We start from the raw sequence: 6,000 nt of genomic DNA, 5'->3' as shown, positions 1-6,000 counted from the left end.
TCATCATGGATGTCTCCTGTCGCATGCTGGGAGGGTTCCCAAGAAGATCATGGCCTTGTAACCACTGCCATCAATCACACGGTCATGGTGCTCCCCACAGAGCCTGTGCAAGTGAGAAGCTATAAAGATCTTTAGGAAACTAAAGATCCAAGTTCAAATCCTAGTTCCATTACCAATTTGCTGTGTGACCTTGGACAAATTGCTTATCCTCTCTGAGCTTCAGTTGCCCCACATGGGAGAAGGATCATCCTTAACACTATCAGATGAAGCAACGCATGTGACAAAGCTTCCTAAAGGACTGACCAGACATCACTTCTGTGCAACCTCCCCTCAGAACTGGCAACAAAAAATCAGACCAAAGATAAGGAAAAGTGACAGTCGCTCAGTTGTGTCTGACTCTTTGTGACCCCATGGACTATAGCCTGTCAGGCTCCTCTGTCCATGGAATTCTCCAGGCCAGAATACTGGAGTGGGTAACCTTTCCCTTCTCCAGGGTATCTTCCCAACCCAAGGATCAAACCCAAGGTCTCCCACATGGCAGGCAGTTTCTTTGACCGTCTGAGCCACCAGGGAAGCCCAAAGATAAGGAAGGACAAACATAAAGACGGACAGGCCCTACTCTTAGTATTGGCAGCTCGAAACTGCCCACGGTCATTCAGGCGCACAAAGGGAAAGGAAATGTAACTTTCTTAGACTTCTCACAGACGACCTCATCTCGCGCTCCAGCACCCATCCCAGGGATGATGGGAGCTGGGGAAGAAGGGAGGAACGGTTCTGTCGTTTTTGTCTTTGTTTTGGTTGCACCAGCTTTTAGCTGTGGCATGTGGAATCTAGTTCCCTGACCAGGGATCAAACCCTGGGCTCCCTGAATTGGGAGCATGGAGTCTTAGTCATGGACCCACCATGGGAGTCATGAGAGGGGCTCTTAATTGACAAGTTCATCACCAATTAAATTCTGTGTCCCTCCAACGTAACATGGTGTCTCTGGTGTTCTCAGTTGCCTTAAGGTGACCGCTCAGCGTTTCGGAGTTTCCCTTTCCCATCTCACCTTCCGGCAGCCGGGTAAACACAAGCGGGGAAAGTTGATAGAACTTCTCGGAGGCAATAGGGTGGGGTCTCCCATCCAGGTGTTGCCCACGTAGTCCACCCTGGCACGCATTGGAGGCCCCTCTTCCCTTGGCCCTGGCTGCAGTCCACACTGGTGGTCACTGCTGGTGACAGCGCTCATCCAGCAGACCTGGACCCGAATCGGCCTCCACTGCATGGCCGAGAGGTCCCCCCAAAACTGCACCAGTCACAAGGTGTCCTTGACTGCTGGTCTTTTTTGCGGGGGGGCTGTGCTGGGTCTTCATTGCAGCGAGGGCTTCCCTCTAGTTGCGGTGAGCAGCAGCTATTCTCCAGCCACAGTGCGGGTCTTATCGCAGCGGCTTCTCCTGTTGCTGTTCCCAGGCTCTAGAAAATACGGTCAGCAGTTGTGACGCACGGGCTTAGTTGCTCCGCAGCATGTGGGAGCCTCCTGGACCAGGGATCAAACGCCTGTCTCCTGCACTGGCAGGTGGATTCTTTACCACTGAGCCACCAGGGAAGACTGTCTGCTGGTCTCTTGATCCTGGGGGCATACTGAAATTCGTGACCTCCAGGTCACCCTACTCAGGTCAAGGGGGCCCAGCAATGCTAGCTCAGCCTTGTCAAACCAGACACACCCTCCCACCAATGTCACCTTCCCAGCTCCACAATCCTACCCCCTTCCCCACACTGGATAAGTGGCATAAAGGACTGTCAGTACTGATGTTCTGGGACCCTGGGTTTCTAGTGTCTCTGGTTCCATCCTCTCCGTAGGCTGATGCCCAGGAATGTGGGTCCCTGGGTCTTTCTTTGGGACCCAGGCCCTGTCCCCAGCCCTGATGCTCCTCACCAGGTTCTGTCTTGGCCCTCCTATGATGGCAGATCCTGACTTCCTCTCCTTGTCTGGCAGAAATTTCCGTCTCTTTATCTCCTCCATCCTCCCCACACTCCTCTTGTGATCTCAGAAGCAGCCAGACTGGGCTCTTGATATGCAAAGAGGACTTTGGGGACTTAGAAAGCCTTTCCTCTCTCTCAACAAAGCCTGGCTTTCAAGACCATTATCTGGCTAAGGGCTGCAGGATCCTATTCAGTCAAAAGCTGAACATCAATTCTTCCCTTTTGTGCTCTCTATCCCCAATCCTGTTCCTCTCTAAGACCCTGGAAGCCTCTGGCTGAAAAGGAAGACAGTCACATAAAAGCAGTGAAGTGACACACGGGTACATTCAAAAAACGATATCGTTCCCATTACACCAGACTCCCCAGGTGTTGGAGCAAAGCAAGTCCATGGAGAGAGATTCCCCCACCTGCTCTAGAGACCCAGAGAGGGCAAAGACGGGCTTCAGGCCACACAGCAAAGCCATGACACGGCAGGAACTGGAAACCGTGTCCCGAAGCTCTTCCCAACATGTCTCCTCTAGGGATGGGGGTGCTGGGTCTCTCCCTCTGTTGGACACTGTTGTCTGAACACTGTTCAGCCACTCTTGGACACAGGGACTGTGTCTGTGTCGCTCACAACACACCCCAGCCCCCAGCCCAGGCTCTAGAACATGGTGACTGGGACTTCTCCTCCCATTCCGCACCCCTGCCCAGATACATCAGTGCCCCATTTTCCCGCTCTGTCACGATTCATCCCTCCATCCAGGCACATCTGAGGCTCAGCTTTGCTTTCCCTGCGGCACCTGCATTCACAGGGATGCTTGCTGTCTGACACGGAAGCATCCTTCCCTACCAGCCCCTTCCTCCTGGTGAGGTTCACTGAGGCTTCTTCATCCCCATTCTGCTCTTCCCCACTGCTGTTCTCGGCTTGAGCCAAGCATCGTCTCACTGAGTTTCAGATTCCCCACGTTTAAACATTAGAATCTGATGAGATGATGGCCTTCAGACATTTTTACTGGTGGAAAAACAGAGTTGCCCTCTTTTAAGCAAAGAGACGGAATCCTTGCGTAGTGCCTGGAAATTGAGATAGGTGGATGGATAGGTAGATGATAGATAGGCAGATGACATGGATAGACAGAAAGGGAGATATCCAATCAGTGGTTTTCTAGGCCCCTTACAGCACAAAATTTGAAAATCCCTGCACTGGATATTTCTTCAGCGACCTTCTGACAGCTTGATTAGAACTTAAGATTCAGAATCTAAACACAGGAAGTCAGAACTACACTTAACAGCAAGTAATTAAATTACAAAACTGAACTGGGGGTTAAATCCAAGAGGGTGTTCTTGTTCTCAAGTAACAGGAAGTCCTGAAGAAGGCACTCCCAGGCTGAGAGACGCACCCTCGTGCCACTGGGCTCCTAACCTCTCTCTGCTCAGCTCTCTTCAGCACAGGACATTATTCTCAGACACAGAGCCTGAGGATGACACGATGACTACTACTCCAGCCTCTTGTCTGTGTTCTAGATGGGAAGAAAGGGACCGGCAAAGAGCTAAAGTGAAGTTGCTCAGTTATGTCTGACTCTTTGCAACCCCATGGACTGCAGCCTACAAGGCTCCTCCGTCCATGGGATTTTCCAGGCAAGAGTACTGGAGTGGGGTGCCATTGCCTTCTCCAGGGAATCTTCCTGACCCAGGGATCAAATGTAGTTCTCCCGCACTGTAAGCAGACGCTTTACCATCTGAGCCACCAGGGAAGCCCATACCAGTTGGGTGATCTCCATTTAAAGACTCTTCTGGAAGCCTCACCAGTAAATCTGCTTAGATTTTATGGGATAGAATTTGTCACATGGCAACCCAATATGCTAGGAAGAATAGGAAAAACTGTTTGGGCTTTTTCCACCTGTGCACACTGCCGCCATGAAGAATGCCTGGGTGCTGTGAGTAAAGATAAAGAGGAAGATGGTAAGCAATTAACTGTCAGCTGCAAGAGGCCTGGGGCCAGTGCTTGCCTGACGTTTACATGTGTGGTTTGGAGCATGTCTCCTCACCACTTGAGGCCTCGATTCCCCCATTTCAATGACAAGAGAACTGGGTCAGATGCTATAGGACTCTATCCGGCTCCTATTTTTTGTGCTGTATGCTTGGTTGTGTTCAACTCTTTGCCACCCTGTAGACTATAGCCCGCCAGCCCCCTCTGTCCATGGGATTTCCCAGGCAAGAATTCTGGAGTGGATTGCCATTTCCTCCTCCAGGGGATCCTCCTGATCCAGGGATCAAACCTGCATCTCCTTTCTTCTGCATTGCAAGCAGATTCTTTACCACTGAGCCATCAGGGAAGACTTTCATAACAGAAGCCCAGCTCCTATTGCCTGAGTGTAAATCTTGACTCTACTACCTACTAGCAGTATGGCCTGGGGTGCCTCAGTTTCCTCATTTGTAAAATAGGGGTCATCATTGTGTCTACGCTGCAGGGGTGTGAGGACTGGATAAGCTCTTATATGTAACATATGCAGCTGAGTCTGAATGAAAGTCAGAGACCAACATCCATCATTACCACAGCAGCTGCTGAGCTTCTGAGAGTCACAGGTCCTGAGTTCTACTCCTGTCTGCCCTGGGAGCTGTGTGCCCTGGGGCAAGTCCCTTCCCCTCTCTGGGCCTCAGCGGCCCATCCTATAAAATGGGGAAACTGGATACTATCTTGGGCCCCAGCAGCTCTGAGAGTCACTCTCAGAAGCTGCACTGGGCTGTTGATGGTACAGCAAGTCCCTTCCTGGGCTGGGATGGGAGAGGAGAGGATCAGCTGGTTTCCTGTGGCTGGGGCGGTGACCTGGGCAGCCTAAACTTCCTGTTTCCCAGAGGGAATCCAGGGCCAGCCCCTCCCGTCACTGGGGCAACCGTCCCTACAGCCCCTCCTGGCAGGGGGAGCCCTGAGGGTCAGGGAGGGGCTAGCCACAATGGTTCTTTGTCTCCTGCCCTGCCGCCTACCCACCCCAGAGCCTTGGGCCCATCTTCCAGAGGAGGAAACTATGGCATGGAGAGGTGAGGTCACTTACCCAAGGACAGGAGGCTGGAGAGAAGGAAGGCTGAGATTACAACCTGAGTCTTCTGAGACTAGGACCCTCAGCACCAGCTAGATGCTCCTTCAGACCCACACCCTCCAGACACAGAAAGAGCCTGAAGCCTGTAGGCCCGAAGACCTACAGCGTGACTCACAGGGCACTCCCTGCGCACAAGGCTCGGGGTCTCCGGCTGGACCCCCTCGTCTGCCTTTAGTCTGCCCACCCTGAGCAGCCCTTTGACCCAGCCCTGGGTACACAGGGACCCATACCATGAGCCCTGGGCACAAAGAACCACAAAACAAAGTGATCAGGCCAACATGCCCCTGATCAGGAGCAGGAGTTTTGGAGAAAGGCAGCCCCAGGTTCAGACCCTGACCTTGACACTTGCCAGCTGTGTGCCTTGGGCTGATGAGTTTCAACCCTCTGAGTTTCAATTTCCTCATCTGTGAAATGGGGCTGTGTTCATTTCTTACGCCTGCTGTAAACAAATTACCACAAACTTGGTGGCTTCAAACAATGGATATTCATCGTCTCCCAGTTCTGGAGGCCAGAACTCTGATGCCAAGGTGTCGGCAGGACTGGTTCCTTCTTGAGGACCCTAGGGAGAATCTCTTCCATGCCTCTCTCCCAGCTTCTGATTGTCGCAGCCCTCCTTGGCCTTCCTTGACCTGTGGCAGCAAAACTCCAATGGCTGCCTCCACTGTCACATGGCCAGCTTCCCTCTGTGTGTGTATCCGAATTTCCCTCTCTTACAAGTTCACCAATCATCAGATTAAGGCCCCCTCTAATCTAGTCTGACCTCATTGTAATGTGATTACATCTGCAAAGACCCTCTATTCAGAGAAGGCAGCAGGGGTTAGGGCTTGAACATGTTTTTCGTGGAGACACGATTCACTCTCCAACAGGGTCCACGAGAAGATACTTGTGTTGCTGGGTTGTGATGCAGGATTTATGAGTAATTCCTACAAAATGCCCACTCTGAGTCAAACCCATAGAAAGT

Source organism: Bos indicus x Bos taurus, chromosome 2 (assembly GCF_003369695.1).
Source record: "Bos indicus x Bos taurus breed Angus x Brahman F1 hybrid chromosome 2, Bos_hybrid_MaternalHap_v2.0, whole genome shotgun sequence".
In the NCBI taxonomy this organism is placed as follows: Eukaryota; Metazoa; Chordata; class Mammalia; order Artiodactyla; family Bovidae; genus Bos; species Bos indicus x Bos taurus.
Note: the sequence above shows the minus strand (reverse complement) of the source record.